At 45.6% G+C, this 17,208-nt stretch overlaps 1 pseudogene; it reads right to left on the reverse strand.

The window, feature by feature from the left end:
- Positions 1 to 924: 924 nt before the first annotated feature.
- LOC142422702 (nuclear receptor subfamily 2 group F member 6 pseudogene) lies at positions 925 to 16,137 on the reverse strand (annotated as a pseudogene).
- Positions 16,138 to 17,208: the final 1,071 nt, after the last annotated feature.

Consider the following 17,208-nt stretch of genomic DNA (forward strand, 5'->3'; position numbering starts at 1 on the left):
TGGTTTTCTGTTTGTTTGTTTTCCTTCAACAAACCTCTGCAGGCATAAGGCAACGTGACGACATATATGAAACTTTAAAAGAAATAACTGCCAAGCAAGGATCTTAAATCCAGCAAAATATGAAGAAGAAATAAGGGCATTTTCAGTCAAGGAGAATTCCAGAAATCCAAAGCAGCGGAATGAGTTATAAAAAAATACGAAGGCTATTCTATGGATGGAGAATCACAAGGAAGAGCAAACATAAACCTGAGATCAATGAGCAAGGCAGTCCCCACCAGACAGTAACCAAGGTGAAGCAGTTCTGCAAATATGACACAAGACTGAAAAGAGAGAGCTACAAATATCAATCTGCAATGGAGACAAACACGAAGCAAATAGGGGGAGAAAAGTACATGCAAAGAAACTGTATGGAGAGGAAGGCAAGCAGTACACAAGAGAAACATGACCATCTTACACTAGATAAGAAAATAACTATCAAGGGAATGTCGTAAGAAATAGGAAAGAAACCTCATCAAAATGAAGAAAACCACAAAAGCCAACTCAGTAGTAAAATAACAGCAAACCAAGAAGGACAAGAAAATCCACAAGCACAAGGAATCCAGCACAGAAATTTATGTAAAACCAACTTACATAGACATCCTCTCCAAATGACTTCAGGTGCCTATCCAGGTGCAGAACGCAAGTCAGCACCGCCGAGGCATGTGCTTGCTGTGCCTGAAATAAACCTTCCAGGCTTGTAAGGCTCTGAAGTCCAGTAGCCTCCGAGTCAAATTGTAACCAGGGTCACTAAGGGCTACTGCATATTACATAATGATCTTTCGCCCTAGTCATGGTTCTGGTTAGCCACTTGGGGAGGCTGTCCCTATCCTTGGCCTGGGGACCCCGAGCATCTGTGTCGCTGGAGGTCGGTCACTGGCCGGAGCCCTAAGGCCAGTTGAAAGTACTCCCCGAGAGCAGCATGTCTCGGATCAGCGTCTCAACGGGTGTCTTGCCCACCAGGCGCATGAAGAACAGCTGAGAGATGAGTGAGGCTGGGACGGCGCGCAGGGCAGGCAGACGCAGCAGCAGGCGGCCGAAGCACTGGGGCTGGGCTGGGTACTGGGTCAGCATGTACTCGGTCAGGGCCACCTGCGCCTTCTCCTGCAGCCTCTCCACGTGTGCTGGGTCTGAGAGGCCACAGGCATCAAGAGTAAAGAGCGCGATGGCCTTGAGGCAGCCATACTCCGCCGAGTCCACCTGCAGGCGGCCCAGCTTGTCCACTTGCTCCTGGAAGGCGCGCACCTGGTCCATGAAGGCCACCGCCCGCTCGGCGGCCATGGGAGCGGTGTGCAGCCCGGCTGCGGCCAGCAGAGGCGCAGTGTGCAGGGTCAGGGCGGCCTCCGCCGCGTTCAGCAGGAACAGCTCGCTCCAGCTGAGCCGCAGCAGGGCCACCTGGTCGGCCACGGGCAGCTCGGGGAAGAAGGGCGCGTGGCGCGCCCACTCCAAGGTGCTGAAGAGCAGCCGCGCCGCCAGCTCCACACACGTTATCGATGCCCAGCACCGCGCCCGCGCCGCCCGGGCCGAAGGCGCTCGCCGCGCCCGTGACAAAGTGGCCGGCCACCGCCAGGTAGGGCTTGGCGCGCAGCAGCTGTGCGATCAGCTCCCACACTGGCTGGCCAGGGAAGAGGTCTCCGCCCACTGCCTCCGCCGCCCCTGCGCCTGGCCTGGCGCTGCAGCCATTTTGACAAATATGGATTTCTCTTTTTTCTTTTAAACGTTTTATTAGGGGCTCATACAACTCTTACCACAGTCCATACATATACATACATCAATTGTGTAAAGCACATCTGTACATTCTTTGCCCTAATCATTTTCTTTTCTTTCTTTTTTTTCCTTTTCTTTTTTTACATTTTATTAGGGACTCATACAACTCTTATCACAATCCATACATATACATACATCAATTGTATAAAGCACATGCATACATTCCCCGCCCCAATCATTCTCAAAGCATTTGCTCTCCACTTAGGCCCTTTGCATCAGGTCCTTTTTTTTCCCTCCTCCCTCCCCTTTCCCCCCTCCCTCATGTGCCCTTTGTAATTTATACATCGTTATTTTGTCATATCTTGCTCTATCCCAAGTCTCCCTTCCCACATTTTCTGCCGTCCCTCTCCCAGGGAGGAGGTCACATGTGGATCCTTGTAATCAGTTCCCCCTTCCAACCCACTCACCCTATACTCTCCCAGCATCATCCCTCACACCCTTGGTCCAGAAGATATCATCCACCCTGGATTCCCTGTGCCTCCAGCCCTCATATTACCAATGTACAACCTCTGCCCTATCCAGCCCTCTAAGGTAGAATTCGGATCATGGTAGTTGGGGGGAGGAAGCATCCAGAATCTGGGGGAAAGCTTTGCTCTTCATCGGCACTACCTCGCACCCTGACTGACCCATCTCCTCTCCTAAACCCCTCTCTGAGGGGATCTCCAGTGGCCGACGCTTGGGCCTTGGGTCTCCACTCTGCACTTCCCCCTTCATTCATTATGGTATATATATATATATATATATATATATATATATATATATATATATATATATACACACACGCACACATATTCTTTTTTTTTTGCATGATGCCTTATACCTGGTCCCTTTGGCACCAAATATGGATTTCTTAAATTGGTTTTCCAACCTATTTAGTCTTGACGGGGATACGTCTACTACCCGTACTAATCCATGGTCTGAAATAGCAAAGATAATATTAAAGTAGCACCTAAAGTAGATGACATGCTGGATAAAGGAGATGCTCTTGGCAATCGTATATTTGATATTTTCCAGGAGTTTTGTGAAAATGACAAGTATAGCGAAGCTGGTTGGCTGGTCCTTCATACGATGGAAAGTGTTATTAAGGAGAGGGATGATCTCAGAGCCTCAAAAGCACGCCTCACATGCAGACTAACAGATTTGAAAACTTCCATCTGTGCTACAAAGGAGAGCCTTCTCTCCTCTAGTAAAAGAGCTGACATTGCTGAGAACCAGGTCCAGAGTCTCATTATACGAGTGGCTGAATGACAACGGCAGCTGAATTGCAGATCTAGAGTAGTGTCTGAAACCAAAGTAAGGGCATTCATTGGGAAAAGTTGGGACCCTGAAACATGGGATGGGAACATAGGGGCTGATGATCCGGAAGTAGAGGATATTGAGCCCTTAGAAACACCTGAGCAGATTAGCCAAACGATTCAAGTTGATAGGCCAGGTGGGGCTGCATCAGTAGCATTACCTGAGGAAGATGCCTCGCAAGGTATTGCTGAGAGCACCCAGGAAACACCCTCAGCACCCATTATTTCCACTAGACCTGTCACTAAAATGAAGTCTCAGAAACCTCCTAAAGGTGAGGTTGAGAAGATTATCCAAGAAGAAGTGCGCTACACACATAAAGACCTGCTTGAGTTCTCAAATACGTACAAGCAAAAGCCTGGAGAATACCCCTGGGAATGGTTACTCAGGGTGTGGGATACTGGTGCACGAAATGTAATATTAGACCAGTCTGAGTTTCTGGATATGGGACCCCTAAGCACAGACTCTTCTTTCAATGTCTCTGCGAGACAGGCTAAAAAAGGATCTAAGTCTTTATTTGGTTAGTTCAGTGAAGCATGGACTGCCAGATGGCCTAGATTAGACCAACTTGAAGACCCTGACCTGCCTTGGTACACTGTAGAGGAAGGCATCCAAAAGCTTAGAGAAATTGGTATGTTAGAATGGATCTATCAAGATATTCCCATAGATCCAAAAAGGGGGTGACCTGAAGACATACCCTTTACCACAACCATAAGGAACAAGTTTGTGAAGTGGGCCCCAGCATCTCTTAAGACTCCTGTAATTGCTATTCTATGTGCACCAGGATTAACAGTGGCCACTGCCCGAAGCGAACTCCGACATTTGCCCACAATGGGGCTGATTGGTCCCCGTGATGGTAGAGGGCAGGTGTCAGCACTGGATCCACGGAGACAGGGTGGGCGTGGTTATAATAGACAACGAGTTTTCAATAACAATCAAAGCAACCTGTCTCGTGTGGAATTATGGCATTGGCTACTTAGCCGCAGTGTCCCTAGGAATGAAATAGATGGGAAGCCTACTAAATATTTACGTGATCTGTACAGGCAAAAGAATGGTAGATCAGGCGAACAGCAGAATAGACAGTCACGATCGCTCAATCAATTCCCAGACCTGAGCCAGTTTACAGACCCACAACCCCTTGAATGAAGGGGAGGCCGGGTCCCTTGTAAGGAGGATCCTGCTACATCACTGAAGGTTTATACTGTTAGTCTTCCTTCTAGCCTTCCCCAAAGGGACCTGCGGCCTTTCACAACAGTGACTGTTCATTGGGGGAAAGGAAATAATCAAACTTTTCGGGGATTACTAGACACCGGCTCAGAACTGACACTAATTCCAGGAGACCCAAAATGTTTCAAAGGCCCACCAATCAGAGTGGGGGCTTATGGAGGTCAAGCTATCAATGGAGTTTTAGCTCAAGTACGCCTCACTGTGGGTCCAGTGGGCCCCGGGACCCATCCTGTGGTTATTTCCCCAGTTCCAGAATGCATCATTGGAATAGACATACTTAGTAACTGGCAGAACCCCCATATCGGATCCCTAAAATGTGGAATAAGGGCTATCATGGTAGGAAAGGCCAAGTGGACACCATTAGAATTGCCATTACCTAGGAAAAGAGTAAACCAAGAGCAATACCGCATGCCTGGAGGGATTGCAGAGATCAGTGCCACCATCAAAGACTTGAAAGATGCAGGGGTGGTGATTCCTACTACCTCCCCCATTTAGTTCACCAATTTGGCCTGTAACGAAGACAGATGGATCCTGGAGAATGACAGTGGATTATCGTCAGCTCCAATTGCAGCTGCTGGCCCAGATGTGATTACATTGCTTGAGCAAATTAATACTTCTCCTGGTACATGGTATGCAGCTATTGATCTGGCTAATGCCTTCTTCTCCATACCAGTCTCAAAGGCCCACCAGAAGCAGTTTGCCTTCACCTGGCAAGGGCAACAATATACTTTCACAACTCTCCCCCAGGAGTACATCAACTCTTCTGCCCTGTGCCATAATTTAGTCCGAAGGGACCTTGACCACCTGTCTATTCCACAGCATGTCACACTGGTCCATTATATTGATGACATTATGCTGATTGGACGCACTCAGGAGGATGTATCAAAGACTCTAAATTCATTGGTACAATATCTGCGTACAAGGGGTTGGGAAATTAACCCAACAAAGATTCAGGTACCCTCCACATCAGTACAATTTCTAGGGGTCCAGTGGTGTGGGGCATGTCGAGATATTCCTACTAAAGTGAAGGATAAGCTATTACATTTAGCTCCCCCAACGACTAAAAAAGAGGCACAACGCCTAGTGGGCCTCTTCGGATTTTGGAGGCAACATATTCCTCACTTGGGTGTTCTACTTCGACCTATTTATCAAGTGACACGAAAAGCCTCCATTTTTGAGTGGGGCCCAGAACAAGAAAAGGCTCTTCAACAAGTGCAGGCTGCCGTGCAAGCTGCTTTGCCACTGGGACCATATGATCCAGCTGACCCAATGGTGCTAGAGGTGTCAGTTGTAGATCAAGATGCAGTGTGCAGTCTTTGGCAGACCCCTATTGGTGAATCACAGCGTAGATAGACCATTGGGATTTTGGAGTAAAGTCTTGCCATCCTCTGCAAGCAACTACTCCCCCTTTGAAAAACAGCTGTTGGCCTGTTACTGGGCCTGGCTGGAGACTGAAGGCCTCACCATGGGCCACCAAGTCACCATGAGGCCTGAATTACCTATCATGAAGTGGCTATTGTCTGACCCACGTAATCATAAAGTTGGATGTGCGCAGCAACACTCCCTTGTTAAATGGAAGTGGTATATACGAGATCGGGCCAAAGCAGGACCTGAAGGAACAAGTAAGCTGCAAGAAGAAGTGGCCCAAATGCCAACAGTCTCCACTCCTGTTACATTGCCTCCGTTCTCCCAGTCTGCACCTATGGCCTCCTGGGGAGTTCCTTACCATACTTTAAGTGAAGACCAAAAAAGTCATGCTTGGTTTACGGTCGGCTCTGCACGATATGCAGGTGCCACTCATAAGTGGACAGCAGCAGCACTACAGCCCTTTTCTGGGATCTCCGTAAAGGACAGTGGTGAAGGGATATCTTCCCAATGGGCAGAACTTCGAGCAGTGCACCTGGCCGTTCAGTTTGCATATAAGGAAAAATGACCAGATGTGAGATTATATACTGATTCATGGGCAGTGGCTAATGGCTTGGCTGAATGGTCAGGGAATTGGAAGGACCATGATTGGAAAATTGGTGACAAGGAGGTATGTGGATAGACTTCTCTGAATGGGCCAAGAAAGTAAAGTTAATTGTATCTCACGTGAATGCTCACCAAAGGATTACCTCTGAAGAGGAGGACTTTAATAATCAAGTGGATAAGATGACACACGCTGTGGAGACTGGTCCTCCTCTTTCCTCTGCCACCCCTGTTATCGCCCAATGGGCACATGAACAAAGTGCACATGGCGGCAGGGATGGAGGTTATGCATGGGCACAGCAACATGGACTTCCACTCACCAAGGCTGACTTGGCCACTGCCACTGCTGAGTGTCCATTTGCCAGCAACAGAAACCAATATTATGTTCAAGAGATGGGACAATTCCTCGGGGAGATCAACCAGCATCTAGGTGGCAGGTTGAATCCATAGGACCACTTCCATCATGGAGGGGACAGCGTTTTGTTCTTACTGGAATAGACACCTACTCTGGATATGGACTTGCCTTCCCTGCACGTGATGCTTCTGCCAAAACTACTATTTGTGGACTCAAAGAATGCCTCATGCACCGGCATGGCATCCCACATAGCTTTGCTTCAGATCAAGGAGCTCACTTCACAGCAAATCCAGTGTGGCAATGGGCCCATTCCCATGGAATCCACTGGCCGTATCATGTTCCTCATCATCCTGAAGCTGCCAGCTTGATGGAACGATGGAATGGGCTCCTAAAGATGCAATTACGACGCCAAGTAGGTGGCAACAACTTGCGGGGCTTCCTGATCTCCAGGAAGCTGTATACGCTCTAAACCAGCGGCCAATATATGGTGCTGTGTCTCCAAGAGCCAGAATTCATGGGTCCAGGAACCAAGGGGTGGAAGCTGGAGTGGCACCACTCACTATTACTCCTAGTGATCCCCTTGAAGCATGTTTGCTTCCTGTCCCAACAACCCTGTGTTCCTCAGGCCTGGAGGTCCTGGTCCTGAAGAAAGGAACTCTCCCACCTGGAAACACAGCACGGATTCCACTGAAGTGGCAGCTGAGAATGCCCCCTGGCCACTTTGGACTTCTCATGCCTTTGGATCAACAGGTCAGGAAGAGTGTCACCGTACTAAGTGGTGTGATTGATCCTGATGACAGAGTTAACAGGACAATGCTACAAATGGCAAAAGAAACGAAATAACAACCAATTAGGGCAGACGTGAATAACTTGGAAAACGTGAAAACAATGCAAACAAATCAATGCAGTAAAATAGTTGTTTCTTTGAACAGATTAACAGAATAGGTAGGCCACTGCAAACCTAACCAAAGAAAGAAAGGAACATATAACAATAGTCACGCCACTGAGGGATAAAACAGGGAAAACTACAATGGGCTCTAATGATATTTAAAGCTGAATTGTATAGTACTATGAGTACCGTTACACCAATGAATTCAACATCCTGGAAGACATGGACAAATACCCTCCCAGATGGACCACAAGCAACTCAACAGACTCAGAGAAATAGAGAAAATAGACAAGGTTATCAAGAAAATGTCAACTAAAATATCCCCTGGGCCAGATGGCTTCACAGGAAAATGCTGGCAAGCATTCAGGCAAGAGCTGACAACAATCCTACACAAATGGCCAACTCCCAAATTTTCTCTATGAATCTAGCAGATTACCGATAGTTAAAGTGGGGAAGGATCCACAAGGATTGAGAATGACATTCTGATCTTTCTAATGAACATTGATTCAAAATCCTTAACAAAATACTGGTCAATATAATTCAAAATATGATAAAACGAATAATTCTCCATGAACAAGTGGGATTCATTCCAAGGATGCATGGAGGTTTCAACATCTGCAAGTCCATTAGCCTTATTCAGGTTTATTGGTAAGAAAGAGGAATAAAACCACATGATAATATCAATACACACAGAAAAAACATTCAATATCATCCAGCACCCGTTCCTGTTTAACACATTACAAAGATCGGAATGGAAGGGAAATTCTTCAAGATAATATAAAAATTCTTCAAATTTGCCCTCTACAACAAGCTATATATGAAGCTACAAATGAAAAGTTAACACCAAAATTTGTATTCAGTGGAAAAAAGACAAAGGAATCGCGCTGAAAATGTCAACCAGACTGGATGCCCCTTGCACCCTCTTCTATTTAACAACGTTCTGGGGTTCCTAGTTAACAACATAAGGGAAAGGAAAGAGATCAGTGGTATACATCTGAGGAAAAAGAGGTGAAATTATCTTTATTCTCAGGTGATATAATTTTTTTTGTGATATAATTTTATAAACGGAAAACCCAAAAGCTCCACAAGGGGAGTGCAGGAAGTGAGAGAGGAATATGGCAGAGTGGAAGCATACAAGATCAACAAACAGCAGGCTATGGAACTACTATATCCATCAGCATAGTCCATGGAAGAGAAGATAAACAATTTAGTACCCTTCACAATAATACAGCACAAATTGAAGTTGGAAACAGAAAGACTTCTCCCAAGTTGTTTCGCCTAAATATATGGCAAACTAAGCTGCCTCCTACACGTGGTAAGTGACTATCCACTTGGAGGTGAACAGAAGTAGGTCAGAGGTTATACTCCCTAAGGGTTATCAGCTATCTAGGGGAATCAGACTGTGCAGTCTGTCACACCCTAAGTAGGGCCCACCTCCTTCTGATAAGGGCAGTAGTAAATTGTTTTCTTGTAGGAAAGCCCAGGGAGGTCAAGGCCACTCAAGAGTGACCAAGGTAGGCCGCCATCATGAATGAATGGTTCACCCTTCTTGTCACACGTATATCTCTAATTCCACCCTTTCCTGTCATGCCGTCACCCCAGCTCATCTGCTTGCTGTTCCGCTTATGCACATTGTATATCCCCCCCATTGATTGTATTGGCTATTGTACAACCCCTTTCTGTGATGTATGTCTCTACCTGCAATTAAGAGCCATGCATACCCCCAAAGATATATAAGCCTTGGTTAGCAGTAAATCTCTCCTGCACTCTCTCCTGGCCTGTACCACCAAGAGGAGCTGAGATGATCATGCAACCATGAAATGTGTTTGACTCCATTATTTCAACATATCTTCTGTCTCTTCTGATTCTCTATGACTTGACTATAGTCTTTACTTATTATCCCTGTATAATTGTGCCTACTGAACCCATGATGATGTGTTAAGGGCTGGATACGTTGACAAATTTAAATACCTAGGGGTATACCTAACCAAAAAGCCCAAAACGATTTGAATGTGGAGATCTACAGAACACTATTACAAGAAACTCCAAAGTGACCTCCAGAAATGGAAGGATATCCCATGGTCATACATCAGAACACGTAGTATAGCAAAGATTTCTGTCATGCCCAAGGTACTAGACAAATGTAATGGTACCCTACTACATGTACCAACATCCTTTGTCAATGAATTGGAAAACACTGACCAGCAATTTCATATGGAAAGAGAAGAAGGCCAGAATTCTCAGGGAACTCTTCAAGAAGAAGGATAAAGTCGAAGGACTTGCTTTACCTGACTTTAGCACCTACGATTGAACCACCATGGTGAAAACCGCATGGTACTGTTATAATGACAGATGTTCGGACCGATTGAATAGAACGAAAACCTAGAAATGAAATCATCAGCATAGAGACAACTGATCGTTGATAAGGACCCCAAAATTATCAAATGAGAAGCTGATGCCCTCTTCAACAAGTGTTACTAGAAAAACACCCAACACAAAAGGTAAGGCAAACAAATGGCGTGAAAGGTATTCACTTGGGGAAGGAAGAGGTGAAGCTATCGTTGTTTGAAGATGATATGATTTTATATATGGAAAATCCCAAAAGCACCTGAGGGGAGTGCAGGAAGTGAGAGGGGAATATCGCAGAGTGGCAGGCTACAACACCAACAAACAGAAGTGTATCAGACTGCAATACACATCGAATAAGACCACAGAAGAGGAGATACCAAAAGGTGGTACCCTTGACAATAGCAAAGCACAAATGGAAATAACTAGGGCTATACCTGAGTAAAAGAACAAAATATTTATATGAGGAAAGCTACAGAACACTATTACAAGAAAGCAAGGGTGAACTCAACCAATGGAAGGATAGCCCATGCTTATGGATTGGAAGTCTCAACCTAGTGAATATGCCAGTTTTGGCCAAGGCACTATCTAAGTTTAATGCAAAATCCCAATGAAATTACCCTCCTCTTTCTTCAAAGAAATGGAAAACCTGATTACCAACTCCTTATGGAGAGAGAAGAAGCCCCGAATTAGCCCAGAACTCCTCAAAAGGAAGGATACAGTGGGAGGGCTTCCTTTACCTGACTTTGGCATATGTTATACAACCACGGTGGTCAAATCCACATGGTATTGATACAATGACAGGTACGCAGACCAATGGAAAAGAACAACACGCAGGAATCAGATCATCAGCATACAGACAACTGATCTTTGATAAGGGCCCCCAAAATATCAAATGGGAAGCAGATGCCCTCTTCTACAAGTGGTGCTGGAAAAAATGGAGATCTACCTGTGGAAAAATGAAGTAAGACCTTTATCTCACTCCATGCAAAGGGATCAACTCAAGGTAGACCACCGAGCTCAAGGTAAAATCCTAAACAATTAGGGCCATCAATGAGGGGAAAAGGACACACCTGAGAACTTTGGGGCAGGAAATACTTAGGCTATCAGAAATAGGGAAGGACATACATACAGAGGAGTCACCAATTGAGAAATGGTATATACTGAAGATAAGACACCTATGTACATCGAAATAATTCACCAAGAGGGTACTAAGGCAGTCCACGGACTGGGAAAACATCTTTAGCAATGACAAATCAGACAAAGGCCTCATTACTAAAATCTACACTATTCTGCTAGCTTCCCAAAAGAGAAAAACCTATTTCCCACTGAGGAGGTGGGCAAAGGACCTGAACAGAAGTTTCACAGGGGGCAAAAATCAGAATGGCCAACAAACATATGAGAAAATGTTCCCGATCTTTAGCCATAAGAGAAATGCAAATGAAAACAACAATGAGGTACCACCTAATGCCTTCAAAGAAAGCCCAATTCAAAGAATCAGAAAGCAACAAGTGTTGGAGGGGCTGTGGTGAGATAGGAGCTATCATCCACTGCTGGTGAACCTGTAGGTATATACAGCCACGATGGCAATCCACTTGGTGATTTCTAAAGCAGATGGAAAATTACCTATCTTACGACCCAGAAATCCTCTAGTGGACATACACCCAGAGAGGCAAGGAACAAGCCACGGCCAGACAGCTGCGCTCTAATGTTCCTTGCGCCACAATTCACAAAGGCAAAGAGTTGGAAACAACCCAAATTTCCATCAACATACGAATGGATTAAAAAACCGTGGTACATAAATGTAATGGAGCACTACACATCACTAAGAAGTACTGATGAACGCAATAAGCACATCGCTGGATGATATGATGCTAAGTGAAGTAATCCACGCACAAGAGAACAAGTGCAACATGATTTCGCTGAGGTAAGCTTAAAAAATGCAAAAGGGGCATAGGGCAAGAGCAAATGTACACAAACGTTCCTGAGTGAGGTCCAGGTAGTATGGAATGGGACAGACCCAATCCAGGGGGTACATATGGTAGCCAACTGAAAAGGAAAAGGTAAAAATAAAAAGGAAAAAAAGGAGAAATGGATAGTGGAGAAAAGGGCACTGACCCACCCAAGGCGAGGGTATTGTTTATATCTCCATAGGGAAAGAGGGACCAGGCTTCATGCCGGTGCTCCAAGATGTGAATGCAATATACTGGCATGAAGCAGGGAACCAAGAGAAAGGTCTGAGGGCCAGGCCCCAATCCCTACTTCGTGGACAGCCACCCCTCCCCACAGAAGAATTTACATCAGAGGACCGCATTGAAGCTATAGCTCAGGGAGAGTGACATGTCTGATCAGAGCACTGGGGAGCAAATGACGGGCGAGGAAGAGAGAGTGGAGCACACCCTGGCCCACCAAGCCTTGAGGATGATATCCCCACTCAGAGCAGCCAATGCACAGAGAGGACCATATGGCTGGCCCCACTATGAGACACGACATCCCTCACTGACACATAGCCCTTCAGGGGACAACACTGGAGACAGTGGGGGATTTGTGCCCGGTCTGACACCACCATACCGAGGCAAAACTCTGGAGGAATGCAACAGAACAGCACGGGGAGCAGAACAAGGAAGTCCTGTGGAGTACCACAAACGACTTTTGGTCCAGTGCGTGTAACCCAATCAGACTCAACCAGAGAACACTCCTAAAGGTCAGCAAACAGGCCTTGAACCATTTACAGGCTTTCCCTTTTTTGTGTCATTGGCTTTTTGGTGGTGCCATAGTTTTGCTTCCTTTTGTCACTTTCTTTTGCTCTGTCTTGTTTTTTGTGTGCATATTATGATCTCCTCAGGTCTATGTCTAGAAGATAGGCTGGATAAACCATCTGGAGGGGAAAGCAATGGGACCAGTGTTCCCGGGGGTACATAGCAAAGGGGGAGGTGGAGGAAAGGAAGTGGTGTTAATCAACCGAGGGACAAGGGAACGACAAGTGATCCAAAATCAGTGTCGAGGCGTGTGTAAGAGGCCTGTTAGGACTTGATCAAGGGCAATGTAACCAAGAGGAATTACTGAAACCCAAAAGAAGGCTGAGCATGACAGTGGGACAAGAGGAAAGTAAAAGGAAATCAAGGAAAGAACTAGTAGGCAAAGGGCATTTATAAAGGTCTAAATACAGGCGTGTACATGTATAAATATATTTAAATATCTTGATGGGGAAATAGATCTATGTGCATATATTTACTTATAGGTTTAGTATTGAGGTAGCAGATGGACATTGATCCTCCACTCAAGTACTCCTCAGTTCAAGAACACTTTGTTCTATTAACTTGGCAGACCATGATGCTCACCTTCCCAACATGTTTGCTCAAGACAAATGTGTGCATAAGCAAAGGAGGTGAAGAAAGCTGATGGTGTCCAGCTTTCAAAAGATATAGCATGTGGGGTCTTAAAGGCTTGAACATAAACATCGGCCATGTAACTCGGAAGCCACAAAACCCTATGGAAGAAGCACACCAGCCTTTGTGACCACGAGGTGAAGACAGAATAAGATACCAGGCATCAAAAACCAAACTAATAACACAATGCAAATGATGGAATTCAGAGTGGAGATCCAAAGCCCATCCAGAGACAAGTGGACATTCCCTCACACAAGGGTCAAGGGAAAGAACAGGACAGCCAGGGTGCAGCATAACACCGAGAGAACACACAATGTTCCTTAGTTCTGTCATTCTTCCCCTCCACCTCACTCTCATGACCCGAGTTTCAACTCACAATCAAGCTACACTTGAGCATATGCCCTGGCGCAGATAAGATCTTTCGACATACTGAATCCAGAACTGGTCATCCATGTGGAACAGGAATGGGAGGTGCGATACCTGTTGGTAGGGGGAAGGTGGGAGGAGAAATGGGAGACGCTGGTAACCGACTACAGTGATGAATGTATAATCACCCCACCTCACAGCCACGGGGACAAACAACAGTAACTTGGGTGAAGGGAGACAGCGGGCACTGTAAGATATCAAAACAATAATAATTTAGCATTGATGAGGGTCCCATGAGGGTGGGAGAGTATGGAAAAAGGGGCAAAAAAGAGGAGCCGACGCCAAGGACTCAAAAAGAAAGAAACCGTTTAGAAAAGGATGATGTCTAAGTATGCACAAATGTTTCAGTACAACTGATGTATAGGTTGTTATGAGAGGTGTGACAGCCCCAAGAAAATGATTTATTTAAAAATTTTGTAAAAAGCAGAGAAGGCAAGTGGACACGGGAAATATAGGTGCCGAGGCAGAAGGGGAACCAAAAACAAGCTGAAGAGGAATGTCCTTCACCCCGAGTAACAGAGAGAAATGGCCTGGAACTAAAGCTAATTGCCTGATTTTTATTTCTAGCTTCTTAAACATTGAGAAAATAAATTTGTTTGCTGAAGTCTTCCACATATGATCTTTCTATTATACAGACACTAGATAACCATGACACTCCATTTCCCCTTGAAATCTATTTCTTAAAATATAGATGGAGCGCATTTCCACTCCCCCCAAAAGTTGGTATAATGTGAAACATGTAGCCTATGTCATTGAACAACATGTGTAGAAATTGTTTAATCGGATCCTATTTTATTACGTAAACTCCCAAGAAAAGACAATTTATATATATAACAAACTCTGAGGAAAGCATGAGAATGTGGGAGAGTATCCCTGATAGGCACCCCAGAACCGGAGAAAACAAACAACAACAAAAATCCACAACGAAAATAATGCAAGAACGTCAGGAAGTGTTACGGAGTCGCTCCCACACAGACCACTGACCCACAAGCAGCTGCAAAGTAACAAAGCAAAACTTTATTACAGAAAGGCAAAAAGACAAATAGACAAGAAGACAACTCCGGATTTGGGCTACAGCATGGTCACACAGGGTCCAAAGCTGAAGCGTCTGGCCAAATTTTTCTTTCCCTTTTATACACTTAAAACCAGCAAGGCGAGGGGGGTAGAGCAAGGAATGGGAAAGGGTGTTTACACAAGATAACAGGGATGCGGGTAGTTCAGCATGTCCTGCTCAGCTTATCTTGGACCAGAAGATTTTGCAAAACTTCTTGCTCACATTTATGAGTAGATATTTGCAAGGTCACAGGGACTTGCTTTTCTAAAATAACATACCTCTCCTAGAATGGGGGGGGGGGTGGCACTTAAGCTTTTCAAAATGGAGTAACTTAAGACAAATTATTTTATTCTATTAAGCCTTAACATTCCCTCCTCTTCTAGTAACTAAATCAAATCCTTGATTCCCTAACTTTTTTATTTGCTAAAACCTGATAATTGGTTTTAAGAACCATCAACTTGATATCTTGTAGCGAGTTCTGATTAACTTGAGAAGGGCGTTGAAAGCACACGGGCCCACAGTGAGGGCAAGTACGAACAGAATAAGGGGCCCAGCAATGGCACTAAGTAAAGATGTGAGCCCGGGAGAGGCTGAAAACATCTGTTGATACCAGTTTTCTTGACTGGTTAGGGCCTTTCTTCTATCTTGCAGTTGTTTTTGGAGTTATATATTTTTTTAATTACACCGGAGTGATTTACATAAAAACAGCATGCTTCTTCTAATGCCATACACAAACCCCCTTGTTTAAGAAACAGCAAGTTTAGGCCTTTTCTATTTTGTAGCGCTATCGGCTAGGGAGCTTAGGGAGGTTTCAAGAGCAGTTACTGACTTTTCTAGAGCCTGGAGATCATGATTACCTTGCAGGCTGAGGGCAGTAAGTCAGCCCCTTCCTTTATTAGTGCTGTACTCCCAAGTGCGGTAGCCCCAGCAACCCCTAGTGCTAGCAAAACTGGGACTAGCACAGGCGCGCGTTTGAAACGTCCCGTGAAGTGGCGAGAGTCAAGATTAAGATGTTCACGCCCCCCTTCTCCTGAATGATAATACACCTGCGGAATGATGTGCGTTAAAATACAAAGGTTGTTAGTTAGTAAGGGAGCATACGCCCATGGGGTGTACATAGTCCTTGTCCCGAGATGTCTCCCAGCGTTAGTTTGGGTTCCTTCTTCCCAGCAACCTTTGCCGCAGTCGGGGTACTCAGGACAACAGGGTATGGTCCTTCCCAGCGTGGTTCTAGTTGACCTGGACTTAGTCTTTTTACCCACACTAGGTCGCCGGGGTTGAAGAGGGGTTTTCGGCTTTCCTCGTCGCGGGCCGGAGTCTGGTCGGATGGCACGTTGTTTCTGATTCGCTGGCGCTCTGCTTGCAAGGCCAATAATGACTTAACCATGTTATGGTTTTTGATTTCGCTTAACACTTTACTTCCAATCTTAGGTAACAATGGGCGTGGAAACCCGTACATTATCTCAAATGGAGAATAACCATGCTTTTGAGGTGTACATCTCACCCGAAGCAAGGCAAAAGGTAGGAGGCTAACCCAATCTCCGCCAGTTTTTAACTTTCATTTAGTGAGAACTTCCTTAATTGTTCTATTTGCTCTTTCTCCCTGTCCAGAGCTTTGTGGTCGGTAACTACAATGCAACTTCCCATTGGTTTTTAGCACCCCAGTTGGTAATTTTGTTAAGTGGGCAGTAAACGCCAGGCCATTGTCAGATCCTATGAACATAGGGAGTCTGAATCTGGGAATCATTTCAAAGACTAACTTTTTAACTGCAATGAGGGCAGTTTCTCTCTTTGTGGGATAGGCCTCTGTCCAGCCAGAAAAAGCGTCCAGAAAAACAAGGAGATACCTGAAGTTGCCTGGTGCTCGTGGGAGTTCAGTCAAATCTACTTTCCAATGTTCACCTGGAGCTTTTCCTTGGTATCTTTGTCCTGGGTGATGAACTGGGACAGGGTTAGCATTTACCTGAGCACATACCGGGTACCTTGCAGCTTCACTTCTGGTTAGCTGGTACAGTCCTTTAATTACATAATCCTTGTGCAGGAGCTCTGCTAATTTTGGCCAGTTCTTGTTCAGCTTGTGAGTAATGGGGAGGCTCGAGGTTGTTAGAGGGTTCTAGCAGAGGCAGGATGGTTTTGGAGCTGGCTGCTTGGCGCGCAGCCTGATCAGCCAGTCTGTTGCCATTAGATACTTGGCTTGGTACTGGGTGATTCTGGAATTTGAGAGCCATCTGTCTGGAGGAGCCCGGAGGAGTTGCTCTACATTGTGAGGAGCAGTGATGACGAGGTTCTGGTCAAAAGTGAGCTTTGAGGCTTCTTTCACCATCAGGGCGGTGGCTGCAATTGCCCTCAAGCAGTTAGGCCATTCAGCAACTACTGGGTCGAGTCTTTTGGAGAGGTACGCTACTGGTCGTTTTTAGGGCCTGAGAGCCTGTACCAACACACAAGGTGAAAGGGCTTT

The sequence above is a fragment of the Tenrec ecaudatus genome, chromosome 12 (assembly GCF_050624435.1).
Source record: "Tenrec ecaudatus isolate mTenEca1 chromosome 12, mTenEca1.hap1, whole genome shotgun sequence".
Classification (NCBI taxonomy): domain Eukaryota; kingdom Metazoa; phylum Chordata; class Mammalia; order Afrosoricida; family Tenrecidae; genus Tenrec; species Tenrec ecaudatus.